Here is a 23,653-nt window from a genome sequence, read left to right as displayed (position 1 = left end):
AAAAAAAGGTGGTATGGCCTGCGCTCCCGGACCAAGGAGAGGGTGGCAGAGCGGCTCCGGAAGATGAGGGGCACTGGAGGGGGACAGTCCACATTACCACCACCCACACCCCTGGAGGAAAGGGTAGAGGAGATTCTTGAGCCTGAGGCAGTATGCGGGATGGGAGGATGGGAGAGGTGGACACATCTGAGCCAGGACCATCAACCGGTGAGTACCATGAGACATGCATGTACCCTCATTAATGCCATACCCCCACCCACCTAGTACACAGGAGCATGCACAACCAAAATAGCTCCATTTCAGAGTAGCAATCACCAGAATGGTGCATTATGGGCAATGTAGTCAAGTAGGCAGTTTATAGGCAACAGTTTATTAGGAAGTTGACAACAGATAGTAGATACTGACAGTGTGTTCCCTATGTCCCACAGGTCTCCCACAAGACACCCCCACCAGCCAAAGCAGCCAGGGGCCACTGGTCAGCCAGCAGCCAACAGAGGGATCAGGACCAGCCACCACTGAGACCTGCACCACCAACACCCTGTCCCCTCATGAGACACCAGTTGGCATACTGGTGAGTGATCCTGCACCAGGTCCCAGCCACAGTGCCACAGTAGACGTCACAGAGCCTCCACTGCGTCGCAGGTGACGTGGAAATTTATCATCACAGCGGCAGGCAGAGTCAGGGGAGGCCTCCATGTCACGTGCTGAGGCCGCAATCCTACGGGGTCAGCGCCTGCAAACACAAGAGATTAGGAGGATTACAGGGGCATTGCGGCGCGTGGAGCGCAATCAAGGCAATAGCATGCAGTTTGTGCATACAGATTTGCAACAAATAAATATACACATGGGTGACCTTGCACTCTTCATGCATCAACTTGTGGCTGGACTCCTAACGCAGACAGAGGGTGCACGGCGTCGGGACAGGCAGCTACTGAACCGCCTGGACAGAATGTCATCATCCATAGTAAGGCTGGCCATGAACACTACTGGTCTTTCTAGGCGTACGGTCAGCCTCCAAGTGGACATGGGACACTTTGCCAGTGACGTGGCACGTGGACTGGGCCGTCTCAGCCACGCTGTTGACTTAATGGAGGCACAGCAGGTGGCCAGGGGCGCGGGCGACACGCCGCAAGATAGCGAGGAAGGCTCCACCGTCAGCAGTGTCTCTGCCAGTGACACCAGGGTGTTGCGCAGTGGAAGCGCAAGGCAGGGCACTGCTGACACCCCAGGTACCAGCCATGCTGGCCGAGGCCGGCGTAGGGTTTGAGCTCCACACTGTCCTGGGTTTGGGGCACATGAAGTCAATGTGTCCCATGCCAGGTGGACTTTTACAGCCCCTGAACTGTTCACAATGTATATAGTTTTTTTGTTTGCACTAATTAAATCACTTGTTCTTTCCACTTAACACCTGGACTAGGATACCTATTTGTGAAATCACATAAGTTGGAGCATTAGTCACTGTGTCCACAACAACATACGTAATGGATAGTACCAAAATCATGTGATAAAGCATTTCTGACTGGAAATACATTACACCCCGTACACATCACAGCTATCAAATACAAAAGGGCCAATTGTGACTCCCATAGTTGTCTACACGTGTCCACAACATGGATTTTGCCAACACCCATCTAGCTGCTCCTCAAATGCCCCCGACATGTAACACTCTGTTCCGACTGCCAAAATTATCATCAGTGGCTGTGGATAGTGCACTGCCGTAAAATGTCATTTGTGCCCAGCAACACACTACACCGGTGATTGTGTAGTACAACCTACACAAAATGGCTGATGTGGAATGTTTGTGATGATCAGACACATATATTGGTGTTGCATTTATCCGGGCCCAGTACTGTATTTCTAACTGTCAAAATGGCGGATACCTGGCCTACTACACTGAACATTAGGAACCGCCAGCAGCAGAAGTAGACCACACGGTGGGAGGTTTCAAATGTGGCAAACACAGCCAGAGACTGACGTTGGTGCCTGTGACAGTCGCAGGCCAATGGCGTACATTTACGCTGCATTTTTCAAGTTCACTCACTGGAATCCTGACACTGCTGCCATCAACAACATGACCACTTCAGCTGCTGCTTGCTACCTCTGGGAGAATTCATGCCAGGCCAAGCAGGTGAAATGGCCCCTGCCTTCAGTCCTGAGGCGCTGGAGAGGCTCATTGAGGACGTTCTTCTCCTATGTCTGCTCTATGGCTCACCAGAGGAGCAGGTAAGAACCTCATAGGCACATTTGACTCTTCAATATCATCCATCCCTACCTCCTAGGCTACAATGTTCCTCTGTGTGCTAGTTAGAAGTTTGGGTGCCTGTTGTCACACTTTGTGTGCCATACATGGAGTTGGTAGTGGAGAAAAGTACACTATGTATTTCACTTTTACATTGTGTTGTGTGATGTGTTTTGAGGCCTAGATCATTCTTGGGCTGCATTTATATATATAAATAAATAGGCAAGGAGAATTTACAGCCATACAGTGACATATCTTTAGATATGGAGGTTGTAAATGGCAAACAACATATACGTGCATCACATCATGAGCAGTCTCTGCATACTGTTTGAGTCATGTAAGGATCCTGTTAGCAATGTGTATACTGCCACAGAGCACTCAGCCCACATCTGGCCTTGCCAAACTGTTGGATGAGAACCATATAAAACTCACTTTAGAGTGCCCCACAAGCCAAAACCCACAGAGGAAGGGCACATGATGCACTGTCATGAATGGAAGTGATGGAAATGTGAGTGTAATGTAGGTTCTGAATGCTCAGCCTGCAAAGACCAGGGCCTGTCAAATGTATGTTTGTATAGGACATAGGCCAGCCTGGGGGCGAGTTAATGTGGCTATGCAAATGTGGCACCGGGCCCACTCCCTGTAGACCTGCAAATCCTGGCATGTGGCCAAAATGGGTCCCCAGTGGCAAGACTTGGCCTGAAGTCCTTTGTCTATTGCCTACATTAGGAGTGCGTACTGAGGTAACTCCCTGACCTAGTGCATATGTGCATTTTGCCTCATTGTCAATGTGTGTCATTGACCTATATAAGACAGGTCCCTTACTCTCTCGGCTCTGCTGTCATCTTTACATAAGTCATAAGTGGACAAGTGACAAACCAACATTGCAGATTATTGGCTAATTCCAGGGAGGGCATGACATGTGATCACCACATATTGTAAAAGGTGTATTCTGTGCTACATGTACACACCACATAAACCCTCCCTGTAGTGCTATGAGTTTGCATTGGGTAGCCCACACGTGCACAGAAAAGAGACTTTCCGTGCCACCCATGGCAGCCCTGTCAGTCACTTAGGTCTTAGGATGAATTTGGTAGTATGGCAGTTGCCTGTACAGACTGTATGCATTGGGTCAATGTGGTTGGATGTAAATGTGTCTGTCCAATCAGGCCAAAGAAGTTTACCCTCCAGAAGGCCACAATGGTGAGTCGTGTCTCATTTGGTCTCACATCACAGTACATGTTGCCTGGGCTACCTGATGTTAGTAGGCTTGCTTAGTCAGTGTAGGCCATGAGCGGGGTAGTGGGTTAGTCTGAAGATGACTCCAAAAGTGTGTATTTATCTCTGTGCACTTCTCAGAATGTGTGCTTTACTCTTCTGGTGTGTTGACAATTAAGACATTTTGTGCTTGGTGTTTCTGAAATGTGTGTGACACATTCATTTGGCCAAACAAAATGGATTTGCAACCTTTGGATTTGTCCCTTGCATCCATACAGGCCAACGCACATCAGAAACAAGGGATCTGTCAGAAGAGGTAGGAGGACCTGAGAAGCTAGGCCTGGAAGATCTCAGAGATTCAGCTGGGGCTGTCCTCCCAACATGGGCACGTCTAAGCCTGAACCCCGTAAGGGTTCGCATTCTGGCAATGGCCTACCCTGAGCTTGATGGGCATTTGAGGGCAGCACAGCAGCTACAAGGGAGGGTACGTCATATGCATATTCCCAAGTTGATGTGTTTAAGTCTGCCACCCCCCCTAAAGATTGGTGAAAGCCATGTGTGACACACTGGATGAGTAACTGTGGGTATGAAAGTTGGTGCATGCTGATGTACCTTCCCTGTTGACCCAGTGGCCTAGTACACAACAGTGTACTGTCCACAAACAATTAGGGGGTCATTACAACACTGGCGGTAAAAGCCGCTTACCGCCGTGCAGAAGACCGCCAAAACACCGCCGCGGAATTCCGCCACAGCTATGATGACCCACATCTCGGAATCCGCCGAAATTCAGACACCCACACAAGTCCGCCACACCAAAGGTCAGTGATAAACTGGCAAAAACAAAACCTCCACCGTCACGGCAACAGAAACACGCCCATGCTATCACGACCCACGAATCTACGCGGCGGTCTTTTAACCGCGGTATTCCATTGGCGGTACACACCGCCGCGCTCAAAATACACACACATCTCCAAAACTCCGCCACATTGGACTATTCAAAATACACACACCTGATACACATACACACACCACTCCCACACACCCAATTCAATATAAAATACACACCCACATCACCCATAAACCCCTACGACCAGAAATTTTGAGGAAGCCGAGAGACAGAGAGCACAGCAATTGAGAACCCCACCACACAGAGGCACACAACACCATCACCCATACAACATTCAAGCACAAAACACCACACACCACTACACATCACCACATACATCAACACTTACACCACCCCACACATCACCCACACCACCCCATGTCACGCCAAAGACACCCCCGGTTTTCCGAGGAGGAGCTCAGGGTCATGGTGGAGGAAATCTTACGGGTAGAGCCACAGCTATTTGGCTCACAGGTGCAGCACACCTCCGTAGCCAGGAAGATGGAGCTATGGTGCAGAATCGTGGACAGGGTCAACGCTGTGGGACAGCATCCAAGAAATCGGGAGGAAATCAGGAAGAGGTGGAACGACCTACGGGGGAAGGTGCGTTCCATGGTCTCCAGGCATAACATCGCGGTACAGCGAACTGGCGGCGGACCCCCACCTCCTCCCCCACAACTAACAACATGGGAGGAGCAAGTCTTGACCATCATGCATCCAGAGGGCCTCGGAGGAGTCAGTGGAGGAATGGACACTGGTAAGTCAAATCTTAACTATCATATCCCCCACCCTACCTGCATGCTATCACACACCCCCACCCTCACCCGCTCCCCTATCACTCCAACTCCTCACTAATGTACTAATAACACAAACCTCCCATCCCAACACCAAGCCCTGCATGACACAACTAAGCATGGTCACCCCTCACCAAAGCATGCTCACTGCACATACCCATAACAACCCCCTAACCATCATCACACAAACCCACACACAGGAATTCTTGCACTGGGGTACACGCACACCCACCCATTGCACACCATTACACACACAGATGCAATAATCATGCTCTTATATCCCTGCAGGATCACTACGGAACGTCACCACACAGGTATTGACCGCCTACCGCCACAACGGCGGCCGCCAACATACCGCCGCCGTGGCTACCAGCCGGCAATACGTATTATGACCGCCGGCGGTATTCTGCCAGAAATCTGGCGGAACACCGCCACCCATCATGACGGCTAACGGCGGTAAGGCGGCGCTGCTGACAACTGCACCGCCACGCCAGCAAAACACCGTCGACCGTATCATGAGCAATGATACTGCCTGGCGGTATTTTGCTGGCGGATGCTGCTACTGACAGCAGCGCCGTGGACCCTCTCCAGCCGGAGGACCCCCTGCAAGCAGGTAAGTCTGGTTCTCCGACCGGAGAGGGGGGTGGGTGTTGTTTTGTGTATGTGGGGGTTGGGGGCGTATGTTTTAGGATGCGTGCATGCGGGTGCATGCATGAATGAGTGATTGTGAGTGTTGTGTGTTGTGGATGCGTGTGTGTGACAAGGTATGTTGGTGTGTGTTGTGGTGTGTGGGTATGTATGTTTGCATGCGTGGGTGGAGGTGGGTATGCCTGTGTGCATGTGTGTATATGGGTGCGCATGTGGGTGTGTATATGTTCAGGGGGCAGAAGCGGGTGGGGAAGGACTCTGGGGAAGGGGTTGGGGGCAGGTGGGACCCCTATCAGTGCCAGGGAAAGTATTCCCTGGCACTGACAGTGACTACCGCCATGGTTTTCGTGGTGGTACAGAAACCACGAAAACTATGGCGGTAGGTCGGGTCGTAATGCCGAGGGTGGGTGCCAGGCTGGAGACCGAAGTCTCCAGCCCAGCGGCTGTTACCACTCTGGCGGTCGGTGTGTTAAAGTGGCGGTGTCGGATGGCGGAAAACCACCAGGGTCCAAACCCACTTTTTTTACCGCCAGCCTGTTGGCGGTATTACCGCCGCTTTAACACCGACCGCCAGGGTTGTAATGAAGGCCTCTATCTTTTCAACATCATTGTACATAGTGTTTTAAAATCAAGTCACAGTTAGAAATATATATAACTAGGGGATTAACTTTAATATTACATTTTCTCAGTTGGTGGAAGAGTGGGGGGTCACCAATAATATGGAAATAACAATGATCCCATCAAATAAATTTTGATATTTAGTGTAGGTCCAAGTGTTTGTGATCATGACATGTAAACTTTGTTGCATTCTTCTTAGTACATGCAGAGCAATAGTATATTTTGTTTGTTGTAATAAATAATCTGTTATTTCGGGGTTAGTGAACATTTACATATATATAAAATGGTGTTTGTACCATTCGATTACAACAGTATTCCTTCCAGTGTTTGACTGCAGTATATCAGGAGGAGAAGTAATGACAGGATGATCTGGGCTGTCCTTGTTGGCTACACACCATACCCAAATTTGGCACCATTAAATGTTGAACTCCGTAGACTATACATACATTTAGTTAGACAATGTTGACGTTTAACACAGATTATTATGCAAATGATAACAACTTCCCCAGTCAGAGCCATTCAAGCTGTGCAGCCACAGTTAGCCGTGCTTGCAATTAGTATTGTCACAATGAACGCAATTATGGGTATGGTTCCTACCAGGTGGGAGGAAATTCCATTCTGGATTGCAGAATGAACAAACCAGCTGGAAGCAGTGTTCCCCACACGGGACCCCAAGATAAACATGGCATTCTTGCTATGTGCATACAACATGGTACGGTTCCCCAGATTGAAAATTGTGCCACTTGGGGCACTAACTTTGCTGCTGTATATACCATACCATATGGTACACTATCGATAGCTGTTTTGCCTGAGGTGCTAAAAAAGACTGAAAATAAATATGGGGTTGTCCCTGCCCTAGACTTGGGAATTAATTGGCAATTTTGCCACAGCTTTCTCAATTATGTTAAATAATATGAAAGGGGAAGCAGCAGCCTTGGCAGTGCCCCAATGCCTCGCATAGGTTCCTGTAGCAGACCAACAGCGAGAATTACCAAAAATTATTGCAGACACCTATACACCTATGGGTTGATATCATTTGGTAGCCAGGACTAAAAAGCCACAGCCTAAAGGTAAATCTGAGCAAGATCATTCCAAACAGGCACCTGAGTCCTCTAGAACACACTGGGACAAACAAACAAAAATAAAAGATAAAATAAAAGCATGGGGTGGATCTCCACAAACGGAGCCCACTGAAAAGCATTATCATTTATGTAAATGTGATACACTTAAACAGCCTGCTAAGTATCCGTATACTGAGACACGTGGTTCTCACTCCTTTCAGGACTCACCTGACAAACGCTCTGAAAGGGGAGGATGACCCAAGTGCAGGCATGAAGAGTATGTGAAACTGAAAATGAGCTCTCAACGCTCAACTGACATCATCATAAAAAAGAAAGAGAAATTTCCACAACAAAAAACTCAGTTTAAAAAGAAGAAAATGTCTGGTATTTCTGTTACATATGCCACACATACTGCGAACACTCCTTCAGAACAAGATGTTGGCTTTGGCACTGCTGGACAGCGCAGCAGAGGTCACAATCGTTCTCTGGAATCTTCAAGAGTTTCTGGTGTTGAGAGCTACTAGTAAATGTGTTCAAGTTGAAATATCAGATCAGCGGGTGAGCCCGCCTGACAGACTTTATTGTTGGAGGCTGGTAATTAGTAGAGGTAAGTACCCATTTACCACTAGCAGTAATGCCCCCACACAGTGCTAGGTCTGGTCAAGGTCTCAAAACTTCAGCCCTTAGTTCAACTCCAGGCCGATGCAAAGTCGACGGCTTGTTTCCAGTGAAGCCCCGGTCGAAGTCTGAAGCTCTGGATCCTTCAGCAGGACAAACCATAAACCCAGGATGGGTCGCAGTTCGATGTCGGCAGCTTGACTCTCATCGACGGGTCAGCCTCCTTAGGAAGTTTGGGACTTCAATTCCCAAAATGCACCTGCCCAGATACTTCCAACTTCACCCGACGCACTCCAGGCTGGGGAGTTTAGCAGAAGTTAGTGCAGGGAAGCTCTTTTAACCTGTTGCTTTCAGTGAATCCTCTCCTGAGTCATTCTTAAAGCAAGGCAAAGTTCTTTGGGCTGTGGTTTAATGGTACAATAGGAGCAGCGCTTCAGAGTGTAGTCCTCTGGGTTGCAGACCAGGGTTCAAGCAGGGCAGTCTTTCTTCTTCTTGTGGTTTCAGGCAGCAGATCTGAATTCCAATGCAGATCTGCCACTTTTATTCAATCATCTTGGGGGACAGTCAGTGAGCATACTTGTCCAATGACCTGCAAGGTGCCACCAAGAAGCATGATAACGTCCTCCAAAGTGTGGCATCATCTTGTCACATGAAGCATAGTACTTTAACATTCCAAGACAGAGGATTTTCTTCCAGAGGACCAAGACCTGTCTAAACCAACCCATTGGTGTAGCTCATTCCCATTAACTCCCCTTCTGGGCATTTGCAAGTCCCTTTCCTAAGCCCACTATCTGAGGGGTACAGGGTGAGCGGGAAGCCCTGGCTGCCTTCCTTTCTGACTGGCTTTCTTTGAAACCTCAACTTGATTTACCCAGCCCCTTCTTGGCCTGGCTTCAGCATCTGCCACTCCCCCTATCAGATAACCTCTGCTCAGTGCAGGCCACTTATCCCCCCATCAAAGCAGCCTTGTTAATCATGTTAGGGCTGACCAGTAAGGAGACACAACTGCAATTTGGCTTGCACAAAAGAAAGTCTTATAACTTATTTTCTGCATTAGTTATGATAAATTCAACAAAGTCAAGTTGTTGGATTTAACATTATCATTCATTTGAGTCCTTTCATGCCATTTTTAGCTCCTTCCTAGCAATACTTATGAAAACTATTTCAATTTTAGCTTATGAAGCTAACTTTCTACAATGGGGGAAAATGAAAGGTGCAGTTTTCCCTCACCAGGGATAATACATTTTTTTTATAATGTCCCTGCTTATAGTTACATGGCACCCTACCCCTGAGGCATCTAGGGAAGACCTTGGGGAGGTGGGGGGGTGTCTACGTAAAAAGAAGGTAGTTTAACACTTGGGAGGTCCTTAAATTCCAAAGTCGAATCTGTACACATTTTACTTCTTTACTTCATTTTGCAAGGCAGGGCTGCCTTTAAAAATGACAGCAGGCAACACAGCAGTGCACACTGAAGTGCAGGAAATCTACTGGATCTCTAACTTTCCCTGCTCCTTTATATACTAGGGACTTATAGATAGTTTAAATCCCTCTTGCCCTATTATCTACTAGGGACTTAAAGGGTCTGGCATTGCTAATTGTAATTGTGACACTTTACCCTATACCTTTTATTCAAAACACTGGCCCTGGGCCTGTTTAGCAGAGCACATGGCACAGTCAGGGTCAGTTACCACCAGTATTAGTCAGAAGGCACTGGGGTGAACATGCTAAATGGATGACTTTCTAACATTTATGAATTGGATATTCAAACCAAGGGCAATATACTGTGCACTTCAAAGTGATTTCCTGGGAAAAATTAACATATACCTATGACATTCTCTTGGCTGAGGTAGACTGACAAACTGACTTTTGTTAGGAAATTCCGACAAGGAGAAGACGTAATACCATCCTCCTCTATTTCTGTTCCTGCAGCAGTTAAACAAGTGTATGCCAAAGATCAGGCTCTTGCACAAGCCCCTGCACCATACCAAAATCATGTTGGTTGGGATAAGGGCTCCCACCACCACATAATACCCATACTCTCTAGTCCACAGACGCAACCACAATGCAAAATCAATCATGAAGCAAAAGATTCAGTGAGAAAAATTCACTCACAACTTGAATACCAGGGAGTAACTGAACCCTGCGTTTCTCCTCATTGTTAGGTTTTCTGATCATTCCTATGGCATAGTTTTAGACTAAAGACTTAAACAGTCACACACGCACTTTTGCAATTCAGAACTGACACAGTATGGCCTTAATGAACAACAAAGTCTTTAAGAAATAATAAATGACATTGGACATTTTCATTGATTTTTTTTCAGTCAAATTATAGCGTCTGGAAGCAGAGATTTGACGGTATGCTCAGCACCAGGGTCATATAGACAGTTTTGGCCTGTTTGCTGCTCGAGTAATATCAATTTTACAAGAAATTGATTCAGATTATCCTATGTTGATGACAGTAATTAGACAGGCAATGACTTGAACACACACTTAACGAAAGCAGACCACCTAGTATTGGGATTTGCCAACTACAAGTACAAATTCAATATTCAAAAACTGCTTTCCTCAGTGTCTTGTTTTTAGGGCACAAGCTGTCCAATGAAGGCAATAGTCTTGCCCTTCATTTTATAGAGAAATGTGTCCTTTTACAACCACCAAACACTACAAAAAAACTACAATCATTGTTAGGTTTTCTGAACTTTTGTACAAAATATATTCGAGATTGTGGACAGCGGGTTAAACCACTGTATAATTTAGAATGCCCAGATTTTTCCAGTGCACATTGGATAGCAGAACATACAAAAATACTTAGATCATTGCAAACTGACATGCTTGCCTCCACAACACAACAAATCCAGTGATACACATCATTGCAGGATGCACTGGTTATGCATATGTCACCTTCAATGAAGGAGACACAGTGCCTAATGCATAAAAATTGGATTTATATTCAAACGCTGAAATGCGTTTTGCATCCACTGAAAAAGTATTGACTGCCGTTCAAATGGCTGTTATAAAGGAAAGACCATTGGCTTGGGTGAAACACATCACTGATGTAACCTCAGTTTCAGTCATAGAGGATGTCACCAAGAAGAGCATTCCTAACGCGAAAGCCTTACAACCGAGATGGGCACAGTGGGCCACTTCCTTAACAGCTACTGTTGTAGACTATGGCCCTCATTCCGAATCTGGCAGTCTTAAAACCGCCAGACTCGTGGTGGTGGTCGGACCACTGCCATACTGGCGGTCCAACTGCCACATTACGACCGTTGTGATGCCGCTACTGTCGGACTGCCAACACCGCCAGGGGAAAGGGGGGGCCAGGGGACCCATGAAAACCCCTGCACTGCCCTTGCACTTGGCATGGGCAGTGCAGGGGCCCCGATGGATAGCCCCGTCGCGCTTTCCACTGCCCGAATTATGGGCAGTGGAAAGCGCGACCCTGCACCCACCACACCGCTACATTGCCGCCAGCTCGATTACGACCCGGCGTCAATGTTAAGGCCCTGTTTACCGCAGGGCCGGTGGATGGAAACACTGTTTCCGCCGGCTGGCCGTGGGCTAAACTCGTAATAGGGCGGGCGGTATTCAGACCGCAGTGGTGGTCTGCCGGCGGTATGAGTTTGGTGGGCGGCCTCTGCCGCCAGCCAAACTCAGAATGAGAGCCTATGTCTTTGACCCAAATTTGCAGACTCAAGAATTTGTTTAATACACACAAGAATACCCTGTGCCAAATTATACTTTGCCTCTTGATCAATATGATTTTATAATCAGTACGGATGGTTCAGCCCAGCCTGTGATTGACATCAAAGAGCAATATTCTGCTGCTTTCTCAGCGGTACACGGTGATAAGAAAAATTGAAAATTTCAGCCAATAAAAACTTTTACATAGTCCTTGGGGGACTGTACTGCCCAGCTGGCTAAATTAAAAGCACTGTTTCTGGCACTGAAAAATACAGATACTGAATTCCCCACACTGTTAGTGTGCGATTTGTATTACTATGTCGTCTTACAATGGAAATTTGCATTATTGGCGCCTACATGGATTCAGGGACTCCAAGGGGAATACTGTCACACACAAACTACTTTGGGGAAAAGTGGCGTATCTTAAAGAGTGCTTCCCACGGCCTCATGTCATTTATACGCTGAGTCATCAATGTGTTGGAATACATTTCCAGTGAATTTACTGGCTGATAAAGTCACACAAGTAGCAGTCCAGACTGGTCTAGTAGCAGTGATTACTCATTCACACACGAGGGTAGATGATGACATCATACCTGCTACCACTGCTTCATGCAGTAGCGCTCCTTTACCTAAAAAATATCCAGCAAAATATTCCTATCTGTTCAGTGTCCAAAATATTCCTTTTACCTGCATTCCCAGGCAGGGTGATCAAGTGATACCTAACCAGGCCCTCAGTAATGAATTGTTGCAGTGCATAAGGGATTGGCGTCTGCACATGTTGGTGTGGTGGCTACAGTTTCCTTACTTCCAAAATGCTAATGGTGGTATGGTCTGTACAAGCAGACTAAACAGTATGTCCTCGGTTGTGACATCTGCCAACAAGTTTGCTGCAGTGCGCCCACCACAGACACCTCTCTTCATTTCAAATACACTCCTCCAATGTGAATATTTAGATCATTGCAGCCCTCTAAATTCTGATGGTACAAATAAATTCATTATACTGGCAGGAGATTCATGTTCTAGATTCCTATGGATGTGGCCACAGTGATCAGCTGACATTCAAACTGTGACTAAAGATTTGCACGTCTTTGTAGCAGCATTTCATTCAGACCAGGGGCCTGTGATTTCCACTAAGGTTTACAGGGATACCATGGGAACCCTGGATGTTGATGTGCATACTCCTCTCCCTATCATCCTCAGGGAACTTCAATGGTGGGAAGGAAGAACCGTTACTTAAAGCAATCTTTAACAGCTAGAGGTCTAGTTTCAGGTCGTAGTTGGATCTATCACTTGTATGGAGTCCAAAGAGCTTTAAATAATCAGCCTACATCATATTTGGGGGGTCTGACCCTATGAGGTCCTCTTTGGGATCCAGATGTACATTCCAGATCTTGATAATCCTGGCACAGTGGTAGTAGACATGCCTTTTGACATCAATGAACGTTTCATTGTCAGGAAGTTCCAAGATGAACGCTTAAATTGAACTACTAAACGTTCTGCAACTCATGAAGTGAAGGAGCAATCAGCATCTTCCACCTGGATTCCAAAGATTGGGGATCTAGTCTGAGAGAAGATCATCAACAAGAAGGAATCTGGCCCATTATACCAAGCACCGGTGCCAGAGCTAGGAATTCAAGGTACAAGAGCTGTAACTTTGCCTCCACTTGATGATTGTAAAAATAAACACTTTGTGTCAATTGACCTAGTCAAATTACACAGTAGGCCATGAGTGCTCCTGGGCAGCTATCTGCCTGCTTTCTCTACCCTGCATGGGATCCCGCTACAAGAATTAGGCAATACAAATATTGATTCTCCCCGGCTGAAGACTTCAGATGCTGGTTTCCCACTTGTCCCTGTTGCTACTGCCAATAGAAGACACACTCCAGATGTGAGTGTATATTCTTCAACTGCTGTTTCAGATAAATAAATTAGTGTATTACCTGTGTTTTTGTTAGTGACTACTCAATCTTCTTCGATGATTTTTCTTGACACTCATCACACACTTTTCTACATGGAGTATGTGCTTGTATTCTTTAGCTAAAAAAAACCTTACCTACTCCCTCCATGGTCCTATTTGGATTGCCATTTTGATGTTTTTCCTTTTTATTTGGATTAGATTTGTTACAATTTTCTTCTTGATTTAGTATGGACATTACCTTCCAGAATGCACTTCTCTGAAACTGTTAGCTGAGCTGCTGGAGCCTCATTTTACCTCGCATACAGTGCAAAGAGACCCGCTCCTTGTGGATATTTCTGCATTTCCTATTTCTGATCGAATTGTGTGGAAAAGGTCCCATTTTATATTTATGCTCCTATAGAAGCTTTGCAGATACCATATGTTTTCAAGATATTTATGGACAAAATCATTGTTCCTGGTGAAATCTACAATGAATGGGATATGAACACTGTGAAGAATATGGTCTCCAAATTGGAATGCTACACTGTATTTGAAACTGAGGATATGTATTTGAATTCTGCCAGTTAAGGTGAAATGTTCTGTTATCATTATGCTCATCACTATTTACACAGATCGAGTTCTCCACATGCAGTTTTTAATTACACACAATGGGAACACTACCCGGCACTACCAGTGGATAGTTCAAAAACCTATATGAGAAGGTTTTCATATTTTTCAGGATACAACCCCTTAGACTCCAAATTATTAGAAGCTTAGCACCCCTTCCCCCAGCAAAGAAAAGCATGCTGACCCACACTAAATTAATTTATTCAGACTCATTCATATTTCAACTGAACCTACAGGGTAATGAATATTGGAATAGTAATATTGATTTTAAATTAATTTAGGATGCCATTGCAAGTACAGGGCACAGATGTATAGTTTAGAGCCTGTCTAATTTCTAGACAAATGTTTTTCCTGAACACAACAGTGCAACCAACAACCTGCATGGGTCTAGCTAAAATTAAATAAATTAATATACCTAGCATTCCCTCCATTGCATGATTTGGCACTTGGTAACAAACTTCACAGAACTGCAATCAAATGACATGATACAGAATGGTACACATAATTCTTTAATTTCAGGTCCAGAAGGGTGGTTAGTGTGGCCAGTCGACACTAATGATTGTCATGGACATGTTTTAAACTCCACTTTGGGTTTTAAAGCTAGCAAACCAGATCCCTGGTACTTACAATCAAGACATTCAGAAGCAGTTAAAACGTATTTGCTTAGGGAAATTGTGCCAGCAATGATTACAGCATTCCACATTTGCTGCAGTTAAAGAATACCTATCTCCCCTTTCTGATGATCTGGATTTACAAGATTCTAGATCACTGCATCCAAAATGCGTCCTATATGCCATCTACAATGGAACCTGTAACATTTCTCAGTAAGATGCTGCTGAACGGTTAACATAGATTGACAAGGAAAATTTAGAAAAACCATTAACTGTTGTGGACAATGGTATAATTAGGCTGTAAACTAGCATTTATTCTTTCAATAAAATTGGGTCATCTGCATTCAATATTATACATAATGATATGTCCTTATTATGGCATAGGCAGAGCCAACTGAGGTCAATTATGCAACTAAGTTGGACATTGCAGGTTTTACAAATCTAATTGTATAGCATGGAAGTATCTGAACACAAGAGAATTGTTTTTGCCACACAATTTAACACGCATACAGAGACTGGAGGTAAAAAAAGATGCAACTTACACCATGTTGAAAACTGAGCTTTTAGAAAAAGTAACCTTTCAGTAGCTGAAACACCTTCTGCCACGTGGGTAATCCATGGCTTTATCTCATTGCTAATCTCCACATTTCAATTTACATCTTGTTTGAAACACTATCAAGGGGGCAGATATGAAGGTATGGGGGATAGTTTTGTTCATGAGGCCTGGGTTTTGCCTTTCGATTAGTGTGTGCGTGGGGAAATTTAAGTCTTTCTTAGGGGAAATTAATGTAAAAATTTGGCCATTCATTACTTTGTGGAGCTAACACTGCATGGTGCGTGCAATGCGTCAATGGCCACCCTGGCATGTTATCTGACAGGCGTACCAGTTTCCTTGATTTAGTCAGTGTTCCAATTACTCTTGAACAGGAGTTTCTTGGCCCTGAACCACCAAGATTGTTGTGGGATAAAACCACTTGAGTTTGGATACATAACTGGTTCAATCTGTGGATATGAAACTGCACACAAGTTTGTTATGGACTTAGCCTCAGTGTTGTCTTATGAGGCTGCCATTGCTGCTGGATGCGTACTATGAGCTATCACTTCCGGTTGACATGGATGCTTCAGCTCCTGGATTCCTAGGATTTGGCTCTAATGCTGCAATTACACCATCAGCTGTATCACCTTCAGCATCTGGCGAGTTGGCTGGATTTTTGCCATGCTTGTTCACTGGGACTTGCTTCTCAGGCCACAGTGGATGTCAACTGTGGTTGCTGGTTCCTTCCTGAATCCCATTGACTTTGGACATGGAAATATGTTGGGGCCTTCTGGACTTTTGATTTGGCCCCTGGTTTTAAGCAAATTGTTTTTATTACTTTTTAAGGCTTTTTAATTGCCATATTTTTTTAGAAAGCATTTGCTTGATTTTATTATTAAAGTACATTTGATATTTTACAGGTATATTCATATAATAATAATGTATTTTAGGTTAGCTTTTATGATTTTATTTTAATTTGAGATAGTTTGGGAGGGGTGGTAACGCACCATAGGGCCCACTTAGTATCTCCATTTTAGAAAGCACATTTTAACTTAGCATTTCATTTCTGAAGGTGACTTTTTACATGACTTCCCAGTACTATGATAAATGTACTGAGAAAGCAATGTACATGCAGCTTGTTTTTTGTAAGTGTTGCTGCCACCCAGTCTGTACAGTCCGTTCAAGGCTTTCTGAGTGTGTGTATGGGTGCCAATGGGGGTGTCTGAGTGCCTGTATGTGTGCAAATGGGGGTGTCTAAGTGTGTGTTTCTGAGTTAGCGAGTGGGGTTGTCCGGATGTATGCGTGCGGTTGGGGTGTGTGTCTGCTTGTATACAGAGGGCAGGGTGGTGTGTCGGGATGCGAGTGAGTAGGTGTGAGGATTGGGATGCTTGCAAGTGGGAGGTGCTTGTGTGCAGGTATGCAAGTGCGTGGGTGTGTTTGTGTGCAAGTGTGCGGATGAGGGAGGTGTACAAGTGTGCGGATGGGGGAGTGTGTGCACGTATGTGTATGCGGAGGGGAGATTGTGCAAATGTATATGTGCATGGAGGAGGTGGGGGTGTGCATGAATTCAGAGGGGATGGGGTGTGAATGATTGCAGACGGTGGTGAGTATGTGTGAATGCAAGTGGGGGTGTGTGTATGTCAGTGTGAGAGCAGGTGGGGCGTTTGTATGGATATGTGCTGTTGGGTGGTGGGGTTGCAAGTGTGTGTATGGGTGGGGGAGTGTCTGCATGTTGTGGAAGTGTGGGTGTGTGTGTGCCAGTGACAGGAATGGGGATTCCTGTCGTCCAGCATGTTACCGGCAGGCTTTTCATGGCAGGGCAACCACCGCGAAAAGCCTGGTGGTGTACTGCCTTCTAATACGGCTGGCGGTCTGAGGCCTGCCGCCGGCTCGGAGGAGCTCACCACCGGCCACACCGTGCAAGCGCACCGGCAGCCTGGCAGCGTTGTGGTGGTGTGGCTTCAACCACACTGCTGTACTTGTAATGCAGCAGTCTTTACCGTCGGGTCCGCAGCAGTAAGCCCTCCATTCTCGTAATGAGGACCTAAATGGTTTCACGATTTTCTTGGGAATCTGAGTAGTCGTGTTCAAAGTAGCAAATACCTTCTGGTACCCCAGTGTGTTTAGGGGTTCAGATGGGGCATTGTGAGCTAGCTAGGAGCTGTGTCAACATTTCCTGATGGTATAGCTGGACTCAGTCCCTATACACTAATGCTTATGTGGAGTAGATACACAGTTGTACTTGATTTGTAGGAACCGTATAACAATTCATTCTATATAAAAAAAACAGAGATCCAATAAAACACACATACAACCACATACAAGTTGATATAGACATATAAACCTATGATAATATGTTTGGTTTTATAGTGCCAACAAAAATAAAATATTCAAAATATTCATTTAAATATTTTTACAGGATCAACAACAAACTACAGTGTACCATCATAAACAAAAATGACAAACAAGTGGTGAAGACTATGTGGAGAATGTAAAAATAATCACTAAAATGAACCAGAAAAAAATAATAAACCTTCTATTCCTTACAATGCAATGACAGGTTTACCCTATAAAAGAATTAACAATCATCCAGGGTAGGCATAGTAAATACACATTCTGAAAGAATTAGCATATTTAATAAACATTGGGGAGAATTTGTCCGAAAACTGTTAACTGTGCAACTTAAATTATATAGCCCAAGCGTACAAAAGATTAAGGACCTCATTATGACCCTGCTGGTCACCAGACATTACGACTGTGGCGAAAGCGCCAGTCGGACCGCTGGCATCAGGAGGTTGCCCAGTGGTTGTAATCCGCCAGGGCAGCGCAGCCCTGGGGATTACGAGTCCCCTTTCGGCTAGTCTTTGCATGGCGGTAGCCCTGCCATGCAAAGGCTAGTGGAAAGGGGGTGCCCCATGGACAGCCCCGTCATGCTTTACGGGCAGTGGAAAGCGAATTACAGGCAGTGGGCAGCGCGTCAGGTGCTGCTGCACCAGCGCACAGGCGCTGGCTCGATTACGAGCCGACATCAATGTTAAGGCCCTGTTCACCGCAAGGTCGGCGGGCTGAAACACTGCTCTGCCCACCATCCATGCGGTCAACTCCTAATAGGGCCGGTAGTGTTCAGGCCGCACTGGCGGCCTGATGGCAGTATGAGTTTGGCAGGCGGCCTCCACCGCCCGTCAAACTTGTGATGGGGTCCTAAATATTAAAGTACAATAGTAACTAAAATGTATCAGAAAATGATTTTAAAAATACTATGAAAAAAGGTAATTTTACTTTTGGTGGAGAGTGGAAATGCAGCCTCGTAGAGATTTGTACTTTACGAAGAAAGTTATCATTGATTTAAACAATTTTCACGTTGTATGATTCTGGCAGAACCTATGAAGTAAAGCAGAAGAAATTATCCCTATTCAAAAATAAGGAATCATAAAAGCAGAGCAAATCAAAGATTAACCAAATGAAACGAAAACAGTGATGCAATGTCTATTAAGTTTCATTTACAATATTCAAAAATAAATGTGCTCAACGTTATCATAATGTATAATGTATAAACCAATTTTAAACGTGAAACCAAAAAATAAAAGAAAACACAGCTACTTCAAAATATTGAGCCATGTCCATTTTGGTTTATACCACAATAAAAAAGTCACTCAATTGCACAGAAATGGTTTGCCTCTTTATGCCTACTCAGACCATATCATAGTAAAAATTCAGGCTCCAGTGTGCCTCATTCACTATGCAAAAAAAAACAGACAAAGCAATGAAAATACAGTCTTTTGGATTACTGCAACATGCTTCTGGGAGAAAAAAGCATGTTGCAGGAATCTCAAACTTATAACTTCATCCAAAAAAACAGCAAACCAAATGTTGAAAAATTAAAATGACAAAGAAATACGAACAAACCTTCTAAACTGAGAATTCCCTAAATGAATCTGTATATCCTGACAGGGCTGCCTCATTGCTCCAAAGTACAAACTGCTAGCCAAACAGAACAAATTGAACAAGAATGCATAAATGACAACAACTGGCAGTATATTTGGTAGCACTAGGTAAAACTGATTAAAATATAATGAAACAATATGCAAATATGCTACAGTAAATGTAAAACTAGAATACAGATAAGAATTGTCTGTAATACAACGGTAATGTGAAAAACACCTGAAGCACTTTTAAATTCTAATGTATAAAAGCAGTATCATACAAAATACATCCCTTTCAAACATTGGTTCATTTATCAGCCAAAAAAGTCAGCCACCTAAAAAAATTAGTAAAGTAACTAATTGGAAAGGTTTTATATTTACTGGTAGATGATATTACAGAATCAAAAACATTAGGCTTACAAGGAAATATTGATGACAAACATACTGTAATTGTATTTATATACCGCATACTACCTTGATGAGGCATTAATGTGCTTTTTGGCTAGTAGCATGCTACTCCAAAACCCAAAGTGGATTAGTGGTGACTTAGTATAGGGAAATATAAAATGTTAAGTCAAGCGGTGGACATTTGAGTCTGTTAGTTGGCTGAATAGGATAAAGGAGGAATAGAGTAGGGAAGACTCTAGAAAGTGTTATTTGTAAAATATTAGTAGTACAAAGAGGTTTGGGATGAGTTAAAGGAGGGATACAGAAGTAAAGAGTCTAGAAAGGTTTATTAGGGAGATCATAGTGGTACAATGAGGTTTGGGATAAGTCCGAGTGGAGGTAGAGAATATATTGAAAGAGGTGTAGGATAAAAAAGAGTTGTGATTTGGAGTTTAAGTGTTCTTTTCTACATTAGGCATAAAGTGATAAATATATAGATACATAACTACATAGAAAAGTATACATGTATATGGAAAATAATAAAGAGATTTAAAGTTATATTATATAAAGTCCCATATGCACGCATATGGGTAAATAGTAATACGCCTAATTTCAAGTGTTGTTGTACATAAAGCTAATTTATTTGTATTTTTTGTGAAAGTTTATTTATTTATTTATTTTTTAATTATTTTTAATTCATATTTTCCCCAAAATTTCAATAGTGAAGCACTTAGAGATACAATTGGTGTTATCGTATGTTACCACTGTGATACATAAAATAAAATAAGACAGAGACCCATAAGCATATAATTAACTTATGCGGTAACCTATATACACGTTAAGCATAAAATTATATATAAATGTATGCATATACACACATATATAAACATTTACATATATATTCATCTTTACCATAAGCAATTTATACATTTGTTAAGCAGACCTCTAAGTAGTATATATAATTGATAGAATACTGGATGCACATATCTAAACAAATACATATAATCAAATCATACGTGCTTATTTATATACACAGATATATACTGTTCATTTGTATATCGAATATAGTGGTCTTGTAGGAAAGAGCCAACTCTTGAGTAGTGTTCTGAAGATAAGATAGTTATCTGTATATCTTTTCTGGGGGTAGTGACTTCCACAGAGAAAGAAGACCTACCCATGGTTGTTTTCTTATATGCTGGAGTTTTGAAGCAAGGTGCCAAACTGGGGTGGTGGTTCATTTGTTGTATGTATTTGGTGATTTTATTCCTGATGAAAAGTCGACCTGTTCCATGTATTGCTCTATGGGTGATATAAACAAAGCTTGAAGGTGGATCTTCTGACAACTGGTAACCAATGTAGGGCCCCCAAGGGACCCAAGATGTGGGCTTGTGGCTTTACATGCAAGAGTAGTCTTGCAGCAGAGTTCTGAATTTGAAGTATTCTTCTAATAGTTGATAACGATGATCTGTGATAGAGGCCATTGGCGTAATCACGTTTAGACAGTACAAGAGAGAAAGTGGCTTGGATCTTATGTGGAAATCCCAGGTAGCGGATCTTGTGTGGAAATCACAGGTGGTGGAAGATATAGTGCAGAGTTTTCATAGTAACGAAGCTTGATCTTGCTAACTTATCCACTTAGGCATTAATTGGTAGCTTGGAGTACATGGTAATTACAAGGTATCTTACTTTCTTGGATACTTTAGGAAGTGGCCCCAAATCGTCATGCCAGATGCAGAGTGTCTCATAATTGTTTCAGTCGCCACATGTGAGTATTTCAGCCTGGATGCATTCAGTTTGACATGGCTCCATGTCATACACTGATCAACGGCTTGGAGGCAACTGAAGACTTTTGAGTTTCCAATGTCTTTGGGGCGTTCCAGTTATGGAAGTATTTGTCTGCCATCTGAGTAGTTATAGCATGTGAGTTGAAATTAATTGAACACTGACGGTAATGATATCATGTAGATGTTAAAAAGCATGGGTGAGAGGATAGAGCCTTGAGGGACCCTTGATCTTGTGAAGTACAGTTTGGATGAGAAAGGGAGAATATGGATGCTATTTATTCTGTTTTGAACGTAGGATGTGATCCAGTCGAGAGCAGTTCTCTCTATGCCGGCTTCTTAGAGTGCTTGGATTAGAATATCAAGATCAACCTTGTTGAAGGCAGCTGAAAGGTCTAGGAGAAGTAATGCAGTGACCCTGTTCCGGTTTACTGTGTATTTAAGATCATCCCAGATGGTGATGTGGACATATTCTGTGCCTCTTCCTGGTTGGAATCCCAATTGGAAGTCGGAAAGTGTGGAGTTATCTTCAATGAATTTTTACACCTGAGTAAATGCTGCTCTATCAGTTTGTCCAGGAAAGGTCCATTTGCAATTGGTCTTTAGTTGTTTGGGTCAAATGGGTTCAGGTTTGTGTTCTTTGATATTGGGTGCATGTATGCCTTATGTCTTCTGGAAAGACTTCTGTAGTTAAATAATTATTGATGATTGTTCTAACATGTGTGGCAGCAGACATAGTTTAAAAAGTTTTCCAGAAAACTTGTGGTGGACAAGGATAAGAAGGGCAGCCAGCTGGCCTGATTGTTTTGACAAGATCCATAAATTCACTTTCTGATAATTGTTTGAAGGACAGTAAAGCATACATTGGTCTATTCTTGGAAAGAATTGCAGAAATGGGTTGATGCTGATGATTTTCCTTTGTTTTAAATAGGAGTTCAACATGTCTCATTTGGTTGTGCAAAGATTTTCCAGTTTGTCAGTAAATTCTTGAGAAATGGGATGAGCTACTCATGTGTACTTAGGTTTACAAAATTCTGCGATAATTTTATAAAATTCTTTATTTGCACATTTAGCATTTTGAATTCCGTTTAAATAGTACCTTTTTAGCTTTCTGACAATTAACTTGTATATTCTATTAGGTTTGTGTAGATGGTGTTTGTCTAAACTCTTATTTGTTTTGTGCCAGGTGCATTCCAGCTTTGCAGCTTGTTGTTTTATCTTTTTTACCTCTGCATTCATCCAAGGTGCTTGTTTCCTTTTGTCCTGTTTTGTTGTTTTTAGTGGCATTAGGATATCAGAAGCTTCCCGAAGCCACAGGATGTTTTGGATGTTAGTTGTGTTTTTTAAGTATTCAAAACAAGGAGGATGGTCCAAAGTTGATATGGGATTGTATGTAAGGTGGCTTTAGGTGTGGTGATTTGTGTAATTTTGTGCTCAAAAGCTACCTGATGGTGGGCTCACCATGTGACTGGAGTAATCCTTTTAAAGGTAACTAGCTTTGGATTTGCAAAAATGATATCTAGGATGCGTCCGGCGATGTGTGTGACTTTGTGGATGATCTGATGTAGGTTGTTTGCTTAGGCTAGTGATGATGGTTCTTGGAAGGGGCATTTTGGGTTTGTCAAACCATATGTCTAGGTCACCAGCGATGCATAGTTTGGAGTGTAGTGTCATAAGATTTGAAACTGTGTCCAGAAACATGTCTGGGAATGATGCATTGCAAAGTGGTGGTCTGTAAAGAAGGAGAAAGATAAAGGAGGAAGTTGATGAAGGGTTCCATCTGACGATGAGGGCCTCACAATCTGGTATGGAAACACTGTTAGCTTTTGTGAACTTTATTGTTTCTTTGAATATAAATGATAGTCTGCCTCTTCTTTTGTGAATGTGATTCTATGTGACAGTTTGATAGCCTGGAGGGACAGCTTCATGCAACATTGAAGCCATGTCAACTCCCAACCATGAGTCAGTTGTGAAGAGTAAGTCATGCTGTGTGTCAGATAGTAGGTTGTAGATGTAGTGCTTGTTTATAGAGAGTGCTCAAGCACTTATTAGGCAACAGTGTGTAGATTGTGTTTTGGTGGTGGTGTGACTTTGGTTTCTAGAATAGTGGGTAGTATTCTTTGAAT

The 23,653-nt window shown here is 43.6% G+C and overlaps 1 long non-coding RNA gene across 1 annotated transcript in view; it reads right to left on the bottom strand.

The window, feature by feature from the left end:
* Nucleotides 1–23,653, bottom strand: part of LOC138264884 (uncharacterized) — a 183,440-nt gene that overhangs the window by 113,741 nt on the left and 46,046 nt on the right. The window lies entirely within an intron of this gene.

This window comes from Pleurodeles waltl, chromosome 2_1 (assembly GCF_031143425.1).
Source record: "Pleurodeles waltl isolate 20211129_DDA chromosome 2_1, aPleWal1.hap1.20221129, whole genome shotgun sequence".
Lineage (NCBI taxonomy): Eukaryota > Metazoa > Chordata > Amphibia > Caudata > Salamandridae > Pleurodeles > Pleurodeles waltl.
This window is presented reverse-complemented; position numbering and strand designations above follow the sequence as displayed.